This window comes from Toxorhynchites rutilus, chromosome 1 (assembly GCF_029784135.1).
Source record: "Toxorhynchites rutilus septentrionalis strain SRP chromosome 1, ASM2978413v1, whole genome shotgun sequence".
Classification (NCBI taxonomy): domain Eukaryota; kingdom Metazoa; phylum Arthropoda; class Insecta; order Diptera; family Culicidae; genus Toxorhynchites; species Toxorhynchites rutilus.
The window spans coordinates 187114097-187140450 of NC_073744.1; the positions used below are offsets into that span (position 1 = coordinate 187114097).

Here is a 26354-nt window from a genome sequence, read left to right on the forward strand (position 1 = left end):
AGAGAATAATAAACACACGCTCAAAAAAAAAAAGATATTGCTCATTAACAACTCTTCACTTCCTTCGAAGCGAATCGTCACGGTCACGTTGAGAGATTGGTGGAAATGAATAAATTACGCAGCGGCGAGAAGAAATGAAAACCGCCATTGGCCGAGTTCTAATCCTCAAAAGCTTAGCTTTTCAGGTGGGGATCATGGCAAAGCTCGCCCCCATGATGGGGACCAAATTTAGCATATAATTTGATTACAGTATGAGAGTGAAGTTTTTTGTTGACCCTCGTTCGCGAAAATGAGTGCGCATTGTTTGTTTACAGTTCTCCATTTATTGGGTTTCGCATGACAGCGTTCAGTTTACTTGAGCCGTACCGTATGGGGTTTTGTGATGGAGAATCGGGGGCTGATCTAAGCTCCTCCGCGAGAACCAGATACGATCACCCCGAATGGATTGAATTGTTCAAGTGTCACGCCCCTGTCTGACCACGTTTTGTGGGGACATTTATGCATTGTTCGTAAAGTTCATAATTCGATTCAGATGTCATACCCCTTGACATGTCTCAAATCAAGTAGGCACCGGCAAAGTGCTGTCACAGTTAGGAAGCGTGAACACCATTGTTGGTCCTACTCGTGCGACACAACAAACTTTATGTATCTTTTTGTTTTCTCCTCAGTCCACCTGATTTAATCTAATTCTTCATTGTTGGCGCTTTCCCGCTTCCACAAATCGACCCCACGTTGGGCTGGTTGGGTGAGCTCCGCACCATTGCACTTTTGGAAGCGGCTAGTTTGCGTTTTATGCAAAATACTCCCACGCTTCGGCTTCGAGAACCGGTTTGGCGGTTGGCGAAACAATTGTGTCTCACGTTTTTCCCTGTTGAGATCAAATACAGCACCCGTGTGGCAGTAAGTGGCACTATACCATCTGTCCCCTCTTGTCGTAGGGCATATACATAACCTCAAACAAAACACGATATCGGAAGAAAGCGATGTGAGATGTAAACACCTGTATTTCCATCGCATGCTTCTTCGCAAAAAATCAAACACACAAAAGCTTTTTGCTGTTGTCTCCTTGAAACAAAACAAGAAATAGAAAGGCACCGAGCTAAGATGAAACAATGGTGGTTTTCTCAATATCAAACAAAATAATCCTCAAAAGCTGCTCTGCCTTTCGCCGAAATCGTTGCGGCAGAGTGAACGAAAAACAAAATGAGACTTGACAGTGGCACACCAACCTCATCAAACGTTGTTATCATCGGGAAAGCAGGGCAGATGGCACCCCAAAACCTCTCACACGTTGATCGTGATATGACAATCTCGAGACAAATATGAAAAGAAAAAAACAACGAAAAAAAAACATGTCGACCTAGAAACAAAACGACGATTGCTACCACCGCTGCCTTGAAACAATGGTATATGTACGCAAAATAACGCGCCGAATGTGATAGTCGTGATGACAAGCCATTGTGGAGCGGTTCTGTTTCTGCGCTGCCGCCATTTTTCGAGGGTGGCCTTGTTGCACGGGCAATTGTGTGCCGCGGCGCCGGTGAGTTGGCATGATTTATGGCCTACTTGGAGATGACAGTGTTCATCAAATAGTGGAAGACAATTGTTTGCATTGGGGAACGCACTCACAGTTGCCGGAAATAAGTCTCGGCTATAGGGCTTCAAACTTGTTGGTTCTTCTTGAGTAGAAGATCTTCCAATTGGTACTGATTAACCCTTTCGTTACGAGCGTCGTCTATAGACGACATCCGCGAGACGTCCTGTGTGTACGAGTGTCGTCTATAGACGACATCCGCGCGACGAGCTGTGTGTACGAGCGTCGTCTTTAGACGACATGAAATTCATACTGCTCTTCGATCACACCAGCGCGATGTGCATACTTTAGGCGGCTCGCACACCGGAGCAATGAGCAACTAGCAACTGTCAACATGCAATAAGCAATATTATCACCAATGGATTTTTCCATTTAATCTTTGTTGATCTCGCACACCGACGCAATACGATATCGCTGTCGCCTTTAGGCGGCTCGCACACCGCAGCAATAAGCAACTAGCAAACTGCAGTACACAATATGCAACAGGAAACATATTTTGTTGTTCTTCGCATACCAGAGCAATAAAAACCCCTGACATTATGCAAACAATCGCCTTAATGTACGAAACTTGTCAAAATATGAGCGATAAGTTGCTATTCAACCGACACGCCGTGTTGCTAGCGACATGTGTTGCTCTGTAAAGGCGACAGCGATATCGTATTGCGTCGGTGTGCGAGATCAACAAAGATTAAATGGAAAAATCCATTGGTGATAATATTGCTTATTGCATGTTGACAGTTGCTAGTTGCTCATTGCTCCGGTGTGCGAGCCGCCTTACAGAGCAACACATGTCGCTAGCAACACGGCGTGTCGGTTGAATAGCAACTTATCGCTCATATTTTGACAAGTTTCGTACATTAAGGCGATTGTTTGCATAATGTCAGGGGTTTTTATTGCTCTGGTATGCGAAGAACAACAAAATATGTTTCCTGTTGCATATTGTGTACTGCAGTTTGCTAGTTGCTTATTGCTGCGGTGTGCGAGCCGCCTTACGGCGCAGTGCTCCGTACAGGGGTAGCACTTCGGCGGAGCACACTGCCGTAATGAAAGGGTTAATGGATATTCTTTTCAGGGCTTGGAAGTATTAAGCTTATTAAAGGGCTGTCCACATACCCCGTGGACAGAAAAAGCGTGATTTTAGACACCCCCTCCCCCTCCGTGGACAAGCATGGACATTTTCTATACCCCTCCCTCTGTTGTCCGCGTGGACATTTCTTCTCTTCTTGGAAACAAAATTCGGGGAAAAAATTGTGTTGCGTATAAATTCTATTTTAAATACGTTTTTATTTTCTATTCTCTGTTTTTACTTGATAAAAGTATTAGCTTCATTAGTAATAGCGGTTTGCAATTAATTTTTGGTTTATTGCCTAACATTGCCCGTGAAGTTATTTGTATCACTGTTTAGTTAGAAACATCACTAGTGAATCAGTCTCGGACATTTTCTGTCATAAATCAACGTAAGCTGGTTGAGCTGTTTCCGTTTTTAAACTGGAATGTTCTTTAAGCTTCCGACTGAAATGGAGTATAAAGTGTAGGATATAATAACATAATAACAGGCAATTTGAACTTTATTGTTTTGTACAGGCGCTAAAAATTAAAAAAAAACAAAAAATTAAGGTGATTCATAACTAACGAACCAGATAGAAAACTATCACTCCTTTCCAAAATTTGAATCGATTTTGCCTGAATTACAACCAGTTTCTAATCCGTAACTCATTTCAGTTCAATGTCCGTTCTAATAATGATATTGATTTTTAGCTACATCTAACGGATGTTAAATAAATGAGAATTTTTTCAATACCTTTCAGTAACTCAAATAAAGAGCGTAAAATTTTCTTTCTCCAAGAAAATTGCTCTTTGGGCTCCCTAGAAACAGTAGGCGTGTTTGGTTTTGCTAGTTTGAATTTAGTCAAAGCAAAGATGGCGTCGAAACAGCACGTGCTCCGCAAACGCATTGTACGGTTCTACGAAACGCATTTCCAGCAAGGAAAAAAGTTCACGGTGACACATTTTAAAGAAGGAAAAGTACCTGTCAGTACGGTATATCGTATCCTGGGTTCCCTGAACGTAGAGCGGAAGGTCGGAAGTGGTCGTCCGGTGACGATAATGACGAAGCAGAGGAAGACATCGTTAAAGAAGCTGTTTGACAACAAGGACGCAACCAGCCTGCGTGACGCCGGTCGGAAATATGGCTGCTCCCACGTATTGATCCATCGGACCCTCAAGATGGAAGGAATCGTCGGCAGGAAGAAGACGAGGTCGCCCGAGTACACGGAGGAGCAGATTGAGACGGTTAAATCACAGTGTCGGTGGATGACCAAAAAATACCGCGGGACGTCTTTCGATCTGGACGACGAAAGCTATTTTCCGCTGTCCAAAACGCATATTCCAGGAAATGATAATTACTACTCCAGCGACAAGTCATCCACACCGCCTGAAGTGAAATACAAGTTCAAGCACAAGTTTGAAAAAAAGGTTATGTTGTACATCGCCATTTCCGACCGGGGCATTTCAAAGCTTTGGTTTAAGCCGAGCGGTCTGACAATCAACCAACACATCTATCGGGTGAGTACCTCGATAAAATCCTGCTGCCGTTCCTGAACGAGCATCACGCGGATGGGAAGCGCGTCTTCTGGCCGGATAAGGCGTCTTCCCATTACGCCAAGAAGACGCTGGCGTATCTTGAGGAGAAAAAGATACCGTTCGTGCCGAAAGATCGTAACCCAACAAACTTGTCCCAGTGCCGCCCAATAGAGGATTTCTTTGGCGCACTCAGTGCCCTAGTGTATAAAAACAATTGGAGGGCCAAGGACACGAAGTATCTGACTACAAGAATCCGGAATTGTATCCGAAAAATGGACGTAAGTGCCGTACAACGTTCTTGTGAGAGCATCGCGACAAAGTTGCGTCGAACAGCAGACGACGGCCCTTACTCAAACATTCACTGACATTTTTTTGAAGAAAATACATTATGTTATTAATAAAAAATACTGAAATCGCTGAAAAAAAATATTTTTTTTTATATTTGATTGAAAAAAATCTCATTTTTTAATTAACACCCGTTACTCTTCATAAGATTATTCATCGAAGTTCTCAAAGGGGTTTTGATCTGGGAAGTCCCTAGTCCCTGAAGACCATCCGGATTTCGTTAACTAGTGCTCAATTACCCAATAATCGCGGTGGTTTTGACACAAACACAGCAACAAATGATTCCGAAATACTTCGTTCTACTCCTGACTTTTCCATCTGGTTCTATAGTTATGAAACACTGGCGGTTTTGTTTTTTTTTGAACGCGCTTGAATAGAATAATAAAATTCAAATATAGTTTCATAATCTAATAAACGCTCAAAATTATTTGTCCCTAGTAGTTGATACTGTTCACTTCATTTTTCTAAAAAAAAACTATCTTCATCTAATCATCAATCTGCACTACAAAAATCTACCAATGATTTTTCTGTACAACTTCGTAAGTTCTGGGATATGTAGGGTTATTCGAAATATTTTTGCCAATTTGTAGGGGAAAAACAAACTTCGTTTCATAACTATAGAACCACTCATTTTTCTTAGCTTTAGAGATGCGAAAGATATCGGTCCAAATGATAAAATGGTATACAATGACTATTTTCGTTTATAAAACAAACTTGGTAACCTTCATTGTTTTGTAATACTTCAAAAAAAAAAAAACAAAGTATCGGTGTTTCATAACTTTAGAACCAGATGTTACTTCTCATTTAACAGATCTTTACTGACGAAGTTTTATACGAACGGATAATTTAATGTGGACAATTTTTTGCAGTTTGTTTTCAATATTTTCAATGAATCTGACGAAGTTTTTTTTTTGAACGGATTATATTATGTAGATTATTTAATTTTTTTTAAATCATCTTTTTTTAAATTTGTATTGATCTCTATTATGTCTGTCATGATCTTGGTGATGATGGACTATTTTTATTTTTATTTTGTCGTTCTTATAGTTGTATTAGTTTAAAAAAATTAAAGTAGTCTACAAAAGCTTGAGCGTCGCGCGCGAGACACAGATATAAAGGATATTAAATTGAAAGTTTTTTAAGTGCCGGTCTAGGAATTTTTCGTAAAGGAAATTTTCTCGATTTCTCTGAATGAGGGTATTCACAGTCAATCTAAAACAAGGCTGGTGGTTGGACTTGTGCTCTGGTGGACCACTTGGCTGCAAGGGCCTCGTCGGGACCGTATCGGCTCTGTGGCGGACATGACTGAGTCTTGGCTTTTTTGGACATTGCAATTTTTTGTACTTATATCTGTAAATAAAATCAGTTCGTTTTTCATGTTTGCTAAACTGATTTCAATGTTGAAAAAAAAATAAATTATCTTTTAGATAACTCGTCTTGCTCAAACCTCTGTAGGGGAAGGAGGCGGGACCATCATCATCAGCATTATCATTCCTTTATAACATTTAAGTTTATAAAAAAATGGGTGGGTTATATCTATGATATAACCGCAAGGTTGACGTGGGACTATCTTAGCGTAGCAATCATTTGTTTGTATTGATTAAATTTTTGATTGAATAGAACAATTCCCGAATTCAATTGAATTCAATATATTTGCCATGTGAGTAAAAAGATTGTATTATTCCATATAAGATCTATTCATGCATTCGTTACAAGTAAATTTAATGACAGTCCTTTTACGTTTGGTATGACGCCTAGGACAAAACATGTGAACGGAAGAATTATCAAACGATTATTTTATTTCACGTTTCCTTCTGAAGTTTGCATCTCTCAAGTGTACATATTTCTCGAACCGCGAATTTGCTTGATTTGATGAACTTCAGGCACTCAGTTTCGATTTTGACATGTACGTCGAACGCATATTGTTTAATCAACAGGCGTCATCGCAGCAATAGATTATCAACATCTTGCCCAATCATCAAATGGTATGCGTAGGAATTCAGTGAGCAGAGGATATGAAGGCATATCCTTCAATGCAATCTTGAATAGCCGGGCCAAAGCGTAGTGTTCGTACCCACTTTTGTAATCCGTGTTAGGAAAACACTTTTAGGAGTGCAAAAAACCATGCAAGTGTAGAAGTACCCCCGGAAGACCGTATTAAAGGAAACATATTCTAGTTTGCACAAAGGCAAGCGAGTACAAAAGTACCCGCAGTTTGCATTTATTTGCTGAGCCGATTTCCCCAGACATCTTGGTTTTGAAGTCTGTGTTATGCAAACACATTTCAGTCGGTACAAAAATGCCCCCGACTTTCTCAGACACCTTGGTTCTAAAGTCGGTGTTGGGGAAATACATTTCAGTTGGAACAAAAATACCCCCGACATTCATGTATTTGCAATGCCGATTTCCCCACGCTCCATGGATTGGTAGTCTGTGTTAGGGAAACACATTTCAGTCGGAACAAAAATGTCCCCGACTTACATGTATTTGGAATGCCAATTTCCCCACGCTCCTTGGATTTGAAGTCTGTGTTAGGGAAATACATTTCAGTCGGAACAAAAATACCCCCGACCTTCATGTATTTGCAATGCCGATCTCTCCAACGCTGCTTGGTTTTGAAGTCTGTGTTAGGGAACATACTTTCATGTATTTGCGATGCCGATTTTCCCAAGGCTGCTTGGTTTTGATGGCTGTGTTAGGGAAACCGTAGATCGGGCCAATCAAAATGAGGCAGTTAGGGCGTTTAGATAACGTTTAACATTTTACAGTTATTCAATTGTTCAACTAATGAAAAATAACATTTTCTTAAGTACGATAGAAGCGTAGAAATATTCCCTATCAATTGATGCCAACATCTTTCTGATCCGGTAAGAAATGTTCGCATTATAAGCATTCGGAATCTTTCATTTTATCCTGCATGTTCAGTGTTTAGGTTTTCATTTTACCCCCCATATACTCCGGTTAGACGTAGTCCCACGTCAATAAACTTGAACTTGCTTGAATTTATAATGCATAATGCAGAATTCCGTTCGAATCTCAAAGATGCCTTTCTCCGGGTGAAGACCAGTTTTGGGGATAGCTGGTTATGGTTCATTCCGCTTGTCTCAAAGATACACTCCAAAATACAATCTCATAATATACATTTCAGCAAAGAAGTTGAACTATATGAAAAATATAGATGTTCAGCACTATCAGACAGCTCAATCCTTTTTGTCGATAAATACTAATGAATTTATTGAAAACGCAGAATACAGAAATTTTCATATATTTGTTGAACACAGATGTAGGCAGTTTTTTTTTTCAAAATATTCATTCAACGTGTCCACGTGGATATTGTCTATACCCCCTCCCCCCTCACCGTGGACAAACGTGGACATTTCCGTAACCCCTACTCCCCCTAAAGTTGTCCACGTGGTATGTGGACAGCCCCTAAGCTTATTAATATTGCACATAGATTTCTATGAGTGTAATGCGTACATTTCGCTTGTCGATACTGGTGTCATTCATTCAACGTCAAAAAAAAAAGTACTACTATGTGTGGGAAATATGATGAACCTGTTTAAAATCTATGATTTTCAATAATTAGATTCGACAATTTCATTTCAAATTTTTTCGGTTTTTTGTTGGGATGATTAGAAGTATGGATGAAATAACACTACAAAATATATAAATATAAATGACAGTGTAGAGAAACGCAAAATCTTATGCGATTGACAAACACAAGTTGTCGCGTGTGCTGGCATGCAAAAGAGTGATGCATGCAAAAGAGAGAAATAATCCGACAAAAAAAAAAAGAGAGAGCGAATTTGAATGCGTACCGCGAAGGATGTTGTTCTCTCACGTCATTCAGTATTCTATCTTTGGTACAGTAACAAGTGAAACAAGAAAAGAAAATATTGGCAGAGGAATACGACACTATGTTCATTCGCATTTATTCATTGCCAATCGAATTGTCGGCAATGTTGTGACTGTTCATTTTCAATATCCTGAAAAGTGTGTGGTTTGCTCAGTTATTTCTGAAGTTACTCCGAAATGGCAACGCAAATGAGTGGTTCAAGCGGAATTGCCATCAAAAGCGCAAGATGTGCACGTACATTCACAGAAATTTCTAAAGATTACATAGACTTGCAACTGCGACTGCAAACTTCGTCAGCCAATGCTGTATGTTGGCAATTTCATCTGCCATTCCCGATCGCAACACTCGGAATCATCTGCTGAAGGAGTTTGATCCGTTTGCGAAAAAACAGTTTCAAGAATCATATAAAAAGCTAGTGTCTCATTGGTCTCGACACCTCACCGCATTTCTGATGAAGGACTATGAAATTATATCATTCAATCAGTTTTTGTGGAGAGTTTTAGTGGTGTGGAACAGCTGTATGGCACTCGCCATGTTTTTGGTGCCAACATCTCAAACGACAAAAGTTTTTGTTTTCTTTAAAACAGCGATCCGCGTCGACGGACTTTCAGTCGGCATGGACGTTTTCAAAATTAAAATTATGAATGAAGATTGAAAAGCTAATATCAAATTAGTATTCTATTTAAATTAAATACATTTTTGTTTGCAGGTGGGGAAAAAGTTTCATATGAAATTTGTTTATGAAGACAACTTTATATTATAGTGAAAAAAATCAGTAACAATGTTGGAATAGTATAGCCATATGGTTGAATGAAAGTCAGAAATACGTGTTTCAAGTAATTAAATAACATAATGTGAAAATTTTCGTTCAAATTTCAGAATTTAAAAACCGCCTTCGTGTCTTCTAATCTGATTGAGATTACACTAACGAGTTTGGGACCCAAATTTTGACCCAAATTTGAAGTCGACACCATGCCACTGTCATCGCGAATCACCAATTCACCACCATCTGACATATCGTGATGTTGATAATGAACTTTTACAGCAGAGTGGTAGTGAGAAAGGCGGTGACGATAGGTAGAGTGAGATAGCGAGATCGTGCCATACACCTGGTGTGGAATGAGCCGTGATTTTGTAGAATCAGGTCAAGATGTTTGAGTAATGGTTCATTCTTTCCCTCACAAGAAAAATACGATTTGCGCAAGAATAATGAGTGAGAATCGTAAGCGTTATTTTTCTCCTTGGTGTAATAGTTATAACGGTAGCGGTTTGTGCCATCATCACCATTATTCCACCCTCCTCAACAAAACATTGAACCGCCAACGAGATGTTGACCGCTCGCGGGTTGGAGCAAAATTGGTTAATAGAAATTGTAAATTCAGGTTTTACGCTCAGACCGTATAAGGAAGTTGCCGTAGGGCGGAGATAAAATTGCAATAATTTCTCTCTCAACAGTGTCTGTATAACGTATAACGAATTGTCAATGGAGGATTCTGAGAGTGAGCTTACGATCAATTGCATAGCGGACGTGCATCCATTTTCTCGCCTTTTTAAGTGATAAAAGTTGACTTTTCGCAGTGATAAAAAGTTGACGTACATTAATAAATAAATGAGAGAATGCCATTGATAACTGAGGAAGTTCACTAGTATACAGCGATTCAAAAGTAACGAATTTTTTAGTAAAATTTCGGTAACATCGGCAAAAAAGGGTGACTTTTAGATCAAGCTAATTGTGAAATATACGAGATTTGAGCGAAATGAGAGCAATTTTTTGATAGATCATATTTTCATCGAACTGCTGGATGAAGATTACCTAACACATTGACTTTCGTTTTTTGAAAGAGAAACATTGAAGCATCCTCAAGAAGATCGTTCAAACAAATTATTCAATGCTTCCGATGATACAGTCATTTCAATCTAAATGCTACTATTATTTCCAGCCAGAATAGGAAATCCACCTCGTGCTGCTCCAGTGAAGGCAGTAGCCGTAGACACGTAGTAACTTGGAGGTTCATTATCCCAGAAGGAACGAAAGTTTCACCTTTCATTCCACAACTGCAGATTACTTGCCTGCCCAAATGCTTTCTGGAGAATTTCAACTTCTTCTTAATTTAACATTCTTCCAGGACATTCTTCTCGTCAATCGAAATGTAAAACACCTGCCCAGGAATTCGAACGAAAACTTCCCGGCAGCACAGTTTGACAAATACACGGCCCAGACAGAGAAAGATATATTCTCGTTCATGTTCTTCTTTATCCTCTTAGAAAACACTGTCCAACTTCATTTCATGATGAGGTGGAATATTATCACGCTTCAATGTAACAGCACTGGCAGCTATATTGATAGCGTGGTCGTGTGAAATAGCTTTGCATTTCAGCCGGCCTTGATTCGATTCCCATTGACGTCGTATGGACTTTTTTTTGGCACAATCCCAAATGAAATGAGAAAAGAAAGCAGAATGAGATGTCTGCTCGCATACATACAAACCATTTTTAAGCTTTTAAAACAGCTCATTATTTGCGCATTTGACTCTCCAGCACACGAAATGGCATCATTTAAACAAATGAACTCACCCTGACAACCAATGCCTGCTGTGATCTTATACACTCTTAGCCTTACTCGTTGAAATTTGGTTAATTTTAAAATGAGATTACCCGAAAAATATCTTAAAGGCTTTTAATGTGTCCGGATTGTTTCGTTTCCAGCCTTTAATGGACCTCCGTTTGTCTGGTCCTGAGAATTTATAACGTTGTTTCACCAAACAAATGTTGCTATTACATAAGCTATCTTCATCACGGAACCGCCATCAAATGGTGTCAACCGGTCGGTTGTTGGACGTTGGGTTGTAAATTTTCAAGTTTTATATTATTCGCAGCAGTTATTACGACCGACAAATGACACATTTATGTACCGCCTGTAATTGTCTCCTGTGCGCATTTCCGGTATTAACGATCGAAGTATTTTTATCACCATGTCAAATGATTTGAGTTGCTCGATAGCACTGGATCATTGCTAAGAAGCTGTTGGATTCTGTTTGCGATTCTGCATTGGAATAGGCAAAAATCGAAAAAGATACAAAACACTCGTCACAAAAAAATCGAAGATCGAATATACGTAACCTGTAGAAATTCAAAAGTCGCAATATTTTTTCAACAGATCTTGTATGTCTTCTTGATAACCACTAAAATGTTTGTCAGCCAAGATTGGGTTCTTAAATCCATTAACGAAGTTCCTAGAAAGGAAGATCCTAATACTTTGTTAGTTTTTTTCCATCATTTGTTATAATTAGGCTGACATTTCAATGAGAGATATTTTGGATCAGCAAGGAAACGATGCAATTCACGATTCAACCAGGCAACGATCTTCGAGGCCTTTTCATCGTGAGTTAGTTTAGTTTCCATAATCGGCGTTTTTCGCAGCCAGAGGTGAATGACCCGAAAAAGGTTTAAGGTTTCTGGAATTCAACACTACTACTACTATATTGATGTCATTCGCGATTCGATCAGTCATCCAGCTAGTGATCAGAAGACAGCAGTAGCGTGGCTTTCCAAATTGTCTTTCTCAAGATCGAGAGTTTAGTTTAAGTTGTTCAAATTGGTCTTTTTCAAGGCTAGGGGCGAATGGACTGAGAAAGTTCAAAGGCTCTATGATTCAAAACACCATCATCATTATGCCAATGCTGAGGAGCTGATTTGACAAATACGAGAGTTGCCGATGCATCCCGAAAAATGTACTGTTCGGTGCTGTGTGTGTTCCGGAGGAATCGTTGGCCCATACTCCTTTATCTAGAGTCATGTCAATAGGGTCATGTGGAAATCGAATGGGAGCCGAAACATATCATTTTTCTTTGGTATTTTAATTTTTTTTATATCATGCTTGTCCAAACCAAATTTTGGTAGCAAGATTAAAATGATGTATCCATAAATATTTCCTTCTGTTCGAGAAAGTATTTTTGAAAAAAATAAGCGATTTCGATAATTACATACTTGTAAAATAGCCACTATGGTACATATGAATTATATGCGAACATATTGTCTCTTTTTATACTATGCTATGCGTCTATGTGAACCATGCGTCAAGTAGGAGAGTTTAGCGTATGCGTAATGTTAATACTATTTAGAACTAAAAACCCATTGAGCGACCATGAGAAACTAATATCAAATTGATGTAAACGGAAGCAAGGTTACTTGGGTTTTATATTCATATCAATTAAAACCAATGGAGCTCATTGATTCTATGATCTTCTGAACTATAGAATGAATTGGAGGCTTTCTATCCTTTGATGTTTACATAAACTCAAAGTCAACATAGTATGCGGGCCCTATGAACTATTTTGGATAAGTGTTCTTGCTATGAACATAGCACCAGTCGTGGATGAAATTGTAGATCAATTGGTCTGAAATTCAGAATGTTTTGGAGGACCTAGAACATCTGGTATTTACATAAAATCAAAGACAGTGTAACACATTGCTGTAGGCTGTTAAACAAGATAAAAATTTGGCGATATAGTAAACAACAACATAGAATTGTATTGGTGTGGTTACATTGCTTCCCACCTGCTTCGTTCGAATTCGCCAGCTTCTATCGAACAAAATTGTTTGTTTCTCTTTGACAGTTATCGCACAATCAAGTTTTCGTGCGTACTCCGATCCAGTGTCACCTCGGCCTTATATTCCGCCAGAATGCTGTGCGTCAAGCTGTGTTCCCGAGCAAGGCGCGTAGAAGTATATCCTAAGGTGGGCCAACTTGCTAAAACCACTCTTCAGCCATCTTGGAAGTCTACTGTGTTTTGTTTGTAAACAAAACACAATACGCTTGTGCCCAAGCTCGCTCGTGATCAGTCTGTCTCTTTCACATTTCAAGGAAAAAAATCCCCTTCTGCTTTCCTCCGTACTGTTTTCATATACCGCTCCCCTAACCAACTTAGTGACGAAACGGCCTCACCTAGTACCATAGACCCGTCTTGTTCCCGAGTACATCGTGTGACAATCGTGTGAGGGGGAAGGATAATGATGAGGTTAAGCCCTGTGTACACCTCACAAAACCCACCCGGAAAACCAGTATATTTTCACTACACGCACTGCGCGCTAACCGTATTTAGTTCGGAAGTGTAACCAAGAGAAAGATAGAACTGAGTTGTGTATGTATTTTCGAAAATAAATAATATTTGTCAAGAGATGTGAAAGCAGACGGAGCATTGTGAATTTACTTTACAAAGAATGGTTAAAACTAAAGCACATAAATAAATCTGAATAAAACTTGATAACATTCAAATAAATTGCTTTTAGGATTCAAAAAAGGAAGGAAGGAAAGAAGAATCCAGTTTAAACTGGAACATTGGCAACGTTGCTTATGCTCACCGATTTCCGTTCGTGTCTGAACACGAACGATAGGCTCTCAAATATGATAGCTTCATAAAAGTATTAATTTTAAAATCTTTGTTTACATATATATTTCCAATTCGTGACATTCAGCATTTTTTTGTTTGTATTCGTTTAATTCAAATTGTTTATGTGTTCAATTTCAATCCACTACACTAACCTCATATTGTGACCATGATTGCATATCTGATATTTCAAAACTTATCAATCAACTATCATAAGATAAACTTATGACAGTAGACGCATGCAGATGGGCTTTTTTTTTGTTTTCGCTGATGATTTGCAGTATCTGTAATTTGCTTTTGTGACATACCCGGTCGATCGTTGCAAATTAGACATTACTTTCAAATTTTCTAGGCCATCTTGCCATTTCGGAATCGTTGACTTACACACACGCATGGCATTAACATTTTACACGCTAATCATCGGTCATCTTCTTGTCAATTTGCGAATCGCATTGGGTACATTGGGTGAACCTCTCCGTTAGCTGTCAGCGATGCGTGAAGTAAAGATGAAGCAACTCTGCCCGATGATGTTTGCCCGATGTTTCTAAACAAAAAAAAAAACGCGCAAATCACATTGTGCGTGTCTTGCGTCGTTCTCTGGTCTACCCCATAGACAGCGTTTTTTCTTCTAACTCTTGTAATAAACACGGTTAGGTAATAGAGCTTAAAGGTACCCATAAATACATGTCTTCTGAAACTTACACAAAGCTCGGCTCGGAATGAATGGGTATGTTACAAGTCTTTATTGAAGGAAGTAATATGTTTTGGTGCGGCAACGAAACATCATTGATTTGAAACACTTTAACACAACAACGCTCACATCGTATCGTTACCGTACTTCCCCTCGCAAATGACTTCCCGAAAGCGTACAATTAATCAAAACGTACCCAGAAGGGTCCATTCTCCTCTCTCTGTCTCTCTCTCGTAACTTTTATTAACAACTTTCGCCCAAATTTTCCCAAATCCCCGAGGGCAAAACACTCCGAACAAGACACAATTCCATTGCGTAAAGTGAAACCCGCTGCGACTGATCGTTCGCGAAAAAAAAACGCCGCGCATTACGACCTTTTTTTTTGCCCACCTCTCTTCACCTCGATCGGGGTCGGCAAATATTAGGAGATCAAACTCGTGACATCTATAGGTTTCGCGCACTCGCGGTTACGTTAGAGGTGCGAGTTCCTCACTCCCATCCAACGTAGAAGGGACCAAGCAAAAAACATCGATCGAACCGGTTCAGAGGAATGCCTCGATCGACACGAGGCGGGATGAATTATGTTGCGATCCGAGATCCGACGAGAGCATCGTGAGAGGGGCATTCCGAAAGCGGATGGTGTGCGGGTGCGTGACAGTTTCAGGTCCGGTCTTTAACCAATGATCCGACACTAGATGCGATAAGAAAAAAAAAGTAAAATGTGAAAGTTTTACGTAATCTGCTCAATTTCAGCCGAACACACTCATTATATGGGCGCAGGTCAAGCCTCGCAGGTTTGCTTCGGGTGGGTCTATCATAACGTGTGTGTAATTATCATATGATCCTGGTGGCGGTTCAGGGGTCGCTCTGTGACATCACATTTTTTCGTTTATGTAATACGCGGAGAGGTGAGATAGGATGAGATCGGAAAGTAGCTCTCGGATATACAATTTGTTTATAAAAAGTAGGTTGATGTGATAACTTGTCGCTGGTCAGAGGAAATATATTCACGAGATTCAAGATCGACAGGTTTCGAATCAATTCCTTTGCATCAGGTGAGCCGGTTGTTAGTTTTTTTTTTCAATTCGAGGTTATGCAACCTATAGCATTGGATATGTCATTTCATAGGCTATTGGATTCGTTAATTAATTAGCTGCAGGATTTTTCAAATCTCATCGAGTTGTGTGCTACTTCCTCTCGCCCAGCTGTGGGAACCTCTATTGGATAACAGGAAACAAACGAAATCGAAAACTGATTTACAACCATTGCAATGACTCATCTCATCACATACCTGAATTCGATTGTTGTAGCCCATTTGTGCTTCCTCATTTCCAACATGGGTGTTTTTTTTTCTATACCTTTCCACGGCGAAGAAGCGGCGAATATATTAAAACGAGGTTATCTGCTGCCCTAATTGGTGCTACGCGTTTTAAACTCTCACGTGGTGGAGAGGTGCGTTTCGTGTGTTCGGGACTCTGGGAAGAAAGCACTTTTGTTAGACTGTGCGCGTCATTTGCAAGGTTCGTTCTGTTTACACCTATGAGGAAACACAGTAGGCGTTATGTTTAATTTTTTTTCATTTCATTTTGCTGCCGGTCTGTCTGGCAGAGTGTGCCGATAATTGGTTTATTAGTATGCGGAGGATTGGCCCGGCAATAGTTCATATTGGATCGAAGCAGTCGTGTACTTGGTGAACTTGGCGAACTTAGTGAAGTGAATGTGTCAATTGTGGACCACTTTTTCTGTCATGTAAGTAGCAATTCTTCTCAAACCTGATCCAGGAAAATGGCAGCCTTCAATTATACCGAATTGAGTGAGGTTGAGATTCTTTTCCGAGAAAATTCGCTTTTTTTTGGCCCTGTTCCAACCTGTTACTAAGAACCTTGGTTATTTTGCGGACAGAGCGCATCGTGCTACAGCATTTACAAAAAATCTGATCTAAAAGTGATAAAATCTGCACTTGAACTTCCTCATTAGAAAGGAGTGTATCGAAAAGTAGTATTAAACATTTAACACTTTATTACACACAAACGGGCGAACTTTTTTTTTGTCGTGTTATCAGAACAAGCTTTGTTTACATGTCAAAAATCGAAATACAAGTCATTTAGTCGCGGTCATAAAGTTGCTTTCGAAATGTCGCGGATTGATTTGGAAACTAAAAAAAAAAATCTGGTGTTACATAACACAACATAGCAAAAAATTAACAAAGTTTGTCCAGAAAGTGTTAAACGAATCGTCGCGAAGTTCGGTAATGAGTGTTCTTTCGAGGATCTTAGCAGAAGTGGACGAAAACCCGGACCAAGTAATCCCGAGTTGGAACGAAAAGTTGTAAATTATATTCAGAAGAACAGGTCTGTATCTATTCGTGATTTGGCCAAGAGGTTTAAAACCATAGTTGGGATGATTCAGCGGATTATTTCTCTACTGTTATGTCCTAGACATTACCAATCCGCCTTTTTTTTTTGGCAAGTTCTAAATCCGAACCATTGAAAAACAAGCACGATTCTTCTTTCTCTTATTGAGTTTCCGGTTATATGAGTGGAAGATCTTCTTTATAGAGATCATTATCTTATTCTACATTACTATCTTGTACAAGTCAATAAATCATCCCCATCCACATTAGCATTCAGTCTTAATTCCAACAAGAGTAGTTGCGATTTACGTAACAAAGACCAAAGCCCGCACCGAGGATCAACGTAACTCAGCTACGTGTCGCATGTGATAAGTGTTCACACTTCATACTGAATATCCTCTGTTTGCCCGGTCGAAGGAAAACAAAAAACACCACAGGCGATCACGTTGTTTTCCCAAACAAATAGTGCTACATATTGCATAAACTGGCCTCATCACGGAATCGCCACCATCGCTGGGCTACCGGTTAGCTACTCGGTGGTTAGATTGTAAATCTGCAAGTTTATTACAACCGGGCGATTGACACATTTTGCCTCCAATTTATGACCCGCCCGTTATTGTTTCCTGTGCGCATTTCCCATATTAACGGTTTTATTTATTATTAGTATTTTAATTACCTCGTTGTAATTAATTGCTCGATGACACTGGTTCTGGTTAAAAGTGGGTTTGTTTGCGGCAGTGGTTTATGTAATCATTGTGCTAATGGGTGTCAGTTTTTCATGGTCTGAAGTAGAACTTCAGATAATAATTCGGATAAACGGAAAATGTTCCACATTATTTATTTCATTAGGAAAAAAAAAAATCAAAATTTCACTGAACTTAAAGGGTGTGTCACATCAAATTGCATCACGGAAAAAACGCTGTAGAAATTTAATTTTTAGGAATTATATCTTCAGCTTTCGCTTATAATCAGATAAGAGTGTATAGATCACGTTGGCCATGCTTCACTGTAAATTTTTCGTAAATTTGGAGAAATGTCGTCGAACGAAAAAGAGCGTCGTGAATTAATCCTGTGCACTCATTTCGAGAATCCGGAGTTGTCACATCGGGACATCGGTAAGATGCTGGGAATCGTCCAATCCACGGTCAGCAGAGTACTAAAACGATACTTCGAGAACCTAACCATCGACCGGAAGGTGAAGAACGGCAAAAATGGATGCTCCGTCAGTGAAAAAGATCACAAGCGCGTAGTTAAGCAGTTTAGACGTGATCCGAGAAGTTCGGTCCGGGATGTCACCAATAAGCTGAATTTGTCAAGTTCATTCGTCCAGCGGACCAAGCAGCGGGAGGGCCTGCGTACATACAAGGTTCAGAAGGCTCCTAACCGCGACGAAAGTCAAAACATGGTGGGGAAGACTCGAGCCCGGAAGCTGTACACCGAAATGCTGACGAAGCCGCATTGCCTGGTAATGGACGACGAAACCTACGTCAAAGCGGACTTTCGTCAGCTGCCGGGCCTGTTGTTCTTCTCCGCAGAGGACAAATTCAGCGTTCCGGAGGAGATTCGCAAGCAGAAACTATCCAAGTTTGCCAAAAAGTACATGGTGTGGCAAGCGATCTCCTCTTGCGGAAAGCGGAGCGCCCCCTTCGTGATGACCAGCACGGTAAACGGGCAGGTTTACCTTAAGGAGTGCCTACAGAAGCGCTTACTACCACTATTGAAGCAGCACGAGGGCCCGACCATCTTCTGGCCGGATCTCGCTTCGTGCCACTATTCAAAGGACGTGTTGGAGTGGTACGAAGCCAACGGGGTCACCTTCGTGCCAAAGGAAATGAACCCGCCCAACGCGCCGGAGCTTCGCCCAATAGAGAAATATTGGACGATTATGAAGCAGGCCCTCCGGAAGAACCCAAAAGTTGTCAAATCGGAGGCGGACTTCAAGAGAAAATGGATTTCTATTAAAAAAAAAAACAAAACCTGACGTTGTACAGAACCTTATGGACGGGGTAAAGAGGAAGGTGTGAGCATACGGGCTTGGGCTCGAAGTATGAATAAAAAGAAAATGCCAAAAATTGTTTAATAGTTTTTATTTTACTGTCTAAAATTTTCAATAGGATCGGTCTACTGGGCGAATTTCTACAGCGTTTTTTCCGTGATGCAATTTGATGTGACACACCCTTTAGTTGAGAGTGTATAGAATCAAAGTAGGCATTTGGCTAATTTCATTTGTTTACATCATAGATTCATCAGAACAAACGCGCTCGTGAGTTGGTTGAACTGCTGAATTATTCCTAATCTGTGGTGTGTGATATCCTGAAACGATTTAGAGAACGTCTGTTTTCTGTTGTTTCTATGCGTGTTTTCTATCGTTTCCATCGACTTCGTTCAGCAGAAAACTTTGAACCTCAAATGTAATTTTCACGCAAGACGGCACATTAGTAGTAGTGATCGCTTCATGTATAGCTGACTGCATATGCCCTTTCGCACTGTGTAGACAAATGTAGCCATTAGATTACATTCTTCACTATGAAGAAGTTTCACCCAAACACAAATGAAAATACGGATATTCGGGAGATTACAAATAAATTATCTTCGATCATTGCTTATCCATGCTACAAATATGAAATAATGAAAATTGTATTTTGTTTCTGCCTGTCCTGTGTAGAATCATTTTGAATCGTGAATTTGCCACTCAAATTGTCCAGATTGTGATGATTTCACACAGCATTGAGTGATATTGTTCGGTTAAAACTGAAAAAATAAAGAAACTGCATCAACTAGTTCTTGACAATTACATTGCGGTCAATCATAGCTCCGAAAATTTTGGGAGCGAGAGAAGTTTAAGAGCTTTGGGAATTTTGAATGTTCCAAAAATTTTGAGTGTTTCTAAATTTCAGAGAGCTTTGATAATGTTTGAGCATTCAGAGAGCTTTGAGATTGTTTATGTTTGGAGAATTTCGAAAGGATTGAAAATTGTGGGAGTTTAGGGAACTTCTAGAGTTTTGGGGATTACGAAAGGTTTGCGAATTTTGAGAGATTTGAGGAATTTTGAAGGATTGACAATTTTGAAAGCTTTGAGGTTTTTGAATGCTTCGAAAATTTTGTTAGCTTTGAAAATTTAAGGAGCTTTGAAACAAATTTAGAGTTTTAAAATTTTTGGGAACTATGAGAATTTGAGGAGCTTCGAAAGATTCGAAAGCTTTGAGAATTTGGAAAGCTTCGGAAATTTTGAGAGCATTTGAGATTAAAGAGCTTCGAAAGGTTTAAGGATTTAGAGAGTTTTGAGGAGTTTGAAAGGTTTCAAAATTTTGGGAGCTTGAGGAAATTTTGGAGCTTTTAATATTTTAAGAATTTTGGGCGCTTTGAAAGTTTTTGAAATTTGAAGAGATTTTAGAAATCCTAAAATAACAATTTTGGGAGCTTTATAAATTTTAGAAGCTTTAAGATGTTTGAGAATTCAGGAAGTTTTGAAAATAAATTTGAGAATGTTGACAGATTTGATATTTTTGGGAGTTATGGCAATTTAAAGTGCTTTGAGAATTTCGAATGTTCAAAAAATTTAGAGAGCTTTGACCTTTGAGGTTTAAGGATTTAGAGAGCTTCGAAAGGTTTGAAAATTTTGGGAGCTTCGTAAGTTTTGACAGAAATTTTGAGAGTTTCGATACTTTTGAGAGTTTTGAAATTTTTGGGAACTATGAGAATTTCAAGAGCTTTGAGAATTTCGAAAGTTCTAAAAATTTTGAGAGCTTTGAAAGGTTTAAGGAATTAGAGAGCTTTAAGATCTTTAAAGCTTTGAGAACTTTTAAAGGTTTGAAAATTTTGGGACCTTTTGAACGTCTAGAGATTTTGGGGATTTTGAAAGGTTTGGGAATTTTGATAGATTTGAGAAATTTGAAAAGTTTGATGATTTTGGAAGCTTTGAGAATTTGAAGGTTCCGAAAATTTTGTTAGCTTTGAAAATATAAGGAGCTTCGAAATTTTTTTTTGGGAGCTTGAGGAACTTTCAGAGCTTTGAGAATTTTGAGAATTTTGGGTGCTTTGAATATTTTGGAAGGTATCGAGATTTAAGAGATTTTAGAAACCCTAAAAGTTTGACAATTTTTGGAGCTTTGTAAATTTAAAGAGCTTTTTTTTAAAGTTTGAGAATTCAGGAAGTTTTGACAATGTTGACAGATTTGAAATTTTTGGGAGCTATGAGAATTTAAAGAGCTTTGAGAATTTCGAAAGTTCAGAAAATTTTGAGAGCATTTAAAATTTAGAGAGCTTTGACCTTTGAGGTTTGGGGATTTAGAGAGCTTTTTGATTTTGGAAGGTTTGAAAGTTTTGGAAGCTTCGATAGGTCTGACAGAAATTCTGGGAGTTTCGATAATTTAGAAATTTTGGGGAACTATGAGAATTCCAAGACCTTTGAGAATTTTGAAAGTACTGAAAATTTTGAGAGCTTTTGAATTTTTAGAACTTTTGGAGATTTTGAAAGAATTGGGATTTTTGAGAGATTTGAGAAATTTGAAAAGTTTGATGAATTTGAAAGCTTTGAGAATTCGAAAGCTCCGAAAATTTTGTTAGCTTTGAAAATTTAAGGTGCTTTGAAATGTTTGACGGACATTCTGCGAGTTTCTAAAATTTTGAGAGTTTTGGAATTTTTAGGAACTATGAGAATTTTAAGAGCTTTGAGAGATTCGATAGCTTTGAAAGCTTTGGAAGCTGGAGCCGATCTGGCGTGGAGGTAACATCCATACTTCTCTCGCTCAAGATCACGAGTTCAATTCTCACTCCCGACATTCTTCCAAAATGGAAGGTAAAAGTGACGAACCAGCCAGAAGCGTTGAAAGTCACTATAATACAGAAAAAAAAAAGCTTTGGAAGCTTCGAAAATTTGCAGAGCATTTAAAACTTAGAGAGCTTCGAAAGGTTTGAGGATTTAGAAAGCTTTGAGAGTTTTGAAAGGTTTCAAAATTTTGGTTGCTTGGAGAACTTCTTTGCTTTGGTGATTTTAAGGGCTTTGAAAATTTTGATGGTTTTGAGAATTTTGGAAGGTTTGGGAATTTTAAAAGATTTGAGAAATTTTAAAATTTTGACAATTTTGGGAGCCTCTAAAGAGCATTGAGAGCATTCAAAACTCAATAGGATTTAGAGAGCTTTGAGATGTATAATGCTTTGGGTGTTTTGAAAGGTTTCAAAATTTTGGGAGCTTGAGGAACTTCCAGAGCTTTGAGGATTCTGAGAGCTTTGAGAATTATGGGAACTTAAGAAGTTTGAAAGCTTTAAAAATTTGGACTATGGACATTTCAAGAGCTTTCAGAATTTTGAATTCTACGAAAATTTTGAGACCATTTAAAATGTAGAGAGCTTCAAAGGGTTGAGAATTTACAGAGCTTTGGATGTTCGAAGCTTTGAGGGTTTTAAAAGGTTTAAAATTTTGAAAGCTTGGAGAACTGTCAGAGCTTTGGAGATTTGAAAATTCTGGGAGCTTTGAATATTTTGGAAGGTTTGGAAATTTGAAGAGATTTTAGAAATTCTAAAAGTTTGACAATTTTGGGAGCATTGAAAATTCAAAGAGCGTTGCACCTTTTTGCAGCTTTTAAATTTTTGGAAGCTATGAGAATTTTGATAGTTCCGAAATTTTTGAGAGCTTTTAAAATATAGCGAGCTTTGAAAAGTTTGAGGATTTAGAAAGCTTAGAGAGTGGAGGCGATCTGGCGTAGTGGTAACATCCATGCCTCTCACGCTGAAGGTCACGAGTTCAATTCTCACTCCCGACATTCTTCCAAAAATGGAAGTAAAAGTGACGAACCAGCCAAATGAGTTGAAAATCACTATAATACAGATAAAAAAAAAAAAGCTTAGAGAATTTTTAAATTCTGGGAACTTCTAGAGTTTTGGGGATTTCGAAAGGTTTGGGAATTTTGAGAGATTTGAGAAATTTTAAAAGCTCCGAAAATTTTGTTAGCTTTGAAAATTTAGGAAGCTTTGAAAGGTTTGACGATAACTCTGGAGTTCCGAAACTTTTGAGAGTTTGAAATTTTCGGGAGCTATGAGAATTTCAAGAGCATTGAGAGATTCGAGAGCCTTGGGAATTTTGATGCATCGTAGATCTTAAAAGAATCTAAAATTTAGAGAGTTTTGAAAGGTTTGAGGATTTAGAAAGCTTCGAGACATTTAAAGCTTTGAGAGTTTTGAGAAGTTTCAAAATTTTGGGAACTTCCAGATCTTTGGGGATTTTGGGCATTTAAGAATTTTGGGAGTTTAGAAAATTTTGGAAGATCTGGAAATTTTAGAAGATTTGACAAATTTCCAATTTTGGGAGCTTTGAGATTTTGAGAGCTAAGAATTTTTAAGAATTTTGGGATTTTTTCAAGAGTTTTGAGAATTTGAGAATTTTGGAAGCTTTTAAAGTATTGAAAGGCTCGAGAACTTTGGAGGCTTTGGAAGTATAGAAAACTTTGAGATTTTTAAGAGCTTTAAGAATTTAAAATACAATGGAGAGCTTTAAGACTATTGAACGGTTTGAGAATTGTAAGAGATTTGATAATTTTGTGAATTTCGAAAGCTTTGAGGATATTGGGAGCTTCGGCAATGTTGAGAGCATTGAGAATTTTGGGAGCTTTTGGAATTTTGTGAAGTTTGATGATGAAGAAAATTTTGCAATTAAGTATTTTTCGAATAGGGATATTAGGGATTTTTAGAATGATTGAATTTGCGAATTTGGTAGGTTGGTAATTTGGCATTTTGACCATTTGCGACAATGGAAAATATGAATATGAATAGGAATAGGAATAGGAATAGGAATAGGAATAGGAATAGGAATAGGAATAGGAATAGGAATAGGAATAGGAATAGGAATAGGAATAGGAATAGGAATAGGAATAGGAATAGGAATAGGAATAGGAATAGGAATAGGAATAGGAATAGGAATAGGAATAGGAATAGGAATAGGAATAGGAATAGGAATAGGAATAGGAATAGGAATAGGAATAGGAATAGGAATAGGAATAGGAATAGGAATAGGAATAGGAATAGGAATAGGAATAGGAATAGGAATAGGAATAGGAATAGGAATAGGAATAGGAATAGGAATAGGAATAGGAATAGGAATAGGAATAGGAATAGGAATAGGAATAGGAATAGGAATAGGAATAGGAATAGGAATAGGAATAGGAATAGGAATAGGAATAGGAATAGGAATAGGAATAGGAATAGGAATAGGAATAGGAATAGGAATAGGAATAGGAATAGGAATAGGAATAGGAATAGGAATAGGAATAGGAATAGGAATAGGAATAGGAATAGGAATAGGAATAGGAATAGGAATAGGAATAGGAATAGGAATAGGAATAGGGATAGGAATAGGAATAGGAATAGGAATAGGAATAGGAATAGGAATAGGAATAGGAATAGGAATAGGAATAGGAATAGGAATAGGAATAGGAATAGGAATAGGAATAGGAATAGGAATAGGAATAGGAATAGGAATAGGTAATTCATGAAATTAAGCGAAACTGGGTTTGCCGACGACCTTTGAGAGGCAATCTGGGAGTAATATCCGCAGGAGCATGTTTAATTCGATTGATTGAATTCACCTGAGCAACGAAGGAACGAATGTCAAATAACATCAAACCCACATGGAATGCATTTAAGCAGCCGGACCTACGGGGCTTTGCATGGGAGGGCGGGACGTCAGGGACGCATTCCTGTCGAAGGTTACTGAAATGTCAACAACGCTACCACCGTGACCAACATGCTTAGGGTTTTAGCAGTGGCGCAGCTCGTAACCCCAGGGGGCAGGTATTTGGCTTGATTGGCTGCAATTGCCTCGGTTCAGTTCTGCTTTAGCAACCGAATGGCTGAACAGAACTTATTTTCCATCTGAATGAATTCCTCAAATTCAGTTCGAAATCACAGCAGAGAGCGGAGATTACATTCATTCAACCGCTGCATGTTTGTGGTTTAGCGTTAGCGTCGATACAATCCAGAGTGCACTCTTCTCATTGATACATTGACCCGAACGCGACCATATTCTACAAAGTCAGATTTAATTAGAAGAGAAAAAAAACAAGAAACCGAAGCCGCTTTGATCTATCCGCGTGGCAAAGCAGCAAAAACCAGCCAGTAGCCGATAAAAAAAACTTTCATTTCACGTATAGCGCTTCTTCCAAGGAAAAGGCCACTGACAGTGCTGTCCATTTGGCATGTGAAGCAAAAAACAAAAACAAACATGGCGGCTCAAATTACAGTGTAAGACGAAACAACAGCGCGGAGAAACGTCGGCTGTCGGAGTTGTTTTCTTCTTTCCACCTGAGCGAGCAAAGAAATCCGCAATGAAGAGGAGCAGCTTTGTTATTGGCGCGATATGAAAATATTTGTAGGCTCTTTTTTGTGCTTGCGCTGGCCAGTCTGATAGTAGTTCGATAGTCATACCAAATGCACGAGTTGGTCGAGCAAGGAATGGAATGGAAAATCTGCAACACGTGTATTCCGAGCAATAATTTCCCGTGGGCAATTTGCTTTCCCTGCCAAGTATCGAAAGACTTCTACGGCGCCACCGATGCCTCTTCTGTGGCCTAGATGATCGGTCGCGGACAATTGAGCTGCCTAAATGACTGTTGCAAAACGTCGTCACAGGTGGCCTACACTGATAATAATAATGGTGCGTCGTGTTCGGTTAAGTTTCCCTTCCATCAAAAACTATTTGTGAAATATGAGTGTAGAAATGTTCTCCTAACGACCTGCGATCAAAGCGACTCTTGCATCAACAAACCTGCTACCAATAAATTTATCTTGATAACCTAACGAGGGCCCTTCGTACCGGGCGGTGTACCGGCCGATTACAGCAGCCAGGTATCCAGCATCATCATCATCATCATCATCAGAGGTCTCAAGTCCAAGATTGCAGCCCCGATTCAAATTGGCTTCGGCTCGGCCTTTGCTGAACTTGAGCCGCAGCTCTTGCTTGCTTGCTCCCTGCGAAGGTAGCGCTAGAGGAGAGTGCAGTCGCTACACACTCCGAACAAGATTTAGCAACCTATTGGTGGTATCTCAGACCACGCCACCAGACCACGCTTGGCTCTGGATTGTTGTTGGGTAGCACCGTTCCCACGAGCGGCGCAGCAGGTTATCTTTTCTACTTAACGCTTATTATGTTAGGAAATTATTGCACGATATGAGGGCCGGATTAGGTTCAGATCATTACGAACGAAGGTGGGTTCTGTTCTCCGTCCGTTCGTCCGTCAACCAGCGAGTGAGTGCGAAGGAGCGGGGGGTCTCGTGAGAATGACAACGCCCACAGGGCACCGACGGCTGGCGGCATGCATGGTAATGATTCTTCGTGATTAGTTCCCCTATAATTTTTTTGAGGATTCGGCGCTCAAAGTATTTTTCTCAGTCAGTGATTGTTTTTAAGCTTTTCGGAATCGGACGACCGATAATATCCCGAGGGTGTTAATACGTGTCTTTAGACAGTCGAAATTTATGATTGCACGGTTAATACTTCGGTGAAATCGCAGATTTTTCGTTTTTATCAGTAATACAACGCGAGTGAAAATACG

The 26354-nt window shown here is 39.2% G+C and overlaps 1 protein-coding gene and 1 long non-coding RNA gene across 3 annotated transcripts in view; one reads left to right on the forward strand and one right to left on the reverse strand.

The window, feature by feature from the left end:
• The window catches only part of LOC129770110 (uncharacterized), a 161800-nt gene that overhangs the window by 21464 nt on the left and 113982 nt on the right, over positions 1–26354 (reverse strand). The gene's annotated exons all lie outside the window — the stretch shown is intronic.
• The window catches only part of LOC129770131 (uncharacterized), a 42137-nt gene continuing 31925 nt past the window's right edge, over positions 16143–26354 (forward strand). The window contains exon 1 of the long non-coding RNA XR_008742038.1: positions 16143–16205. This is a non-coding gene — a long non-coding RNA (uncharacterized LOC129770131). The remainder of the gene's footprint in view (positions 16206–26354) is intronic.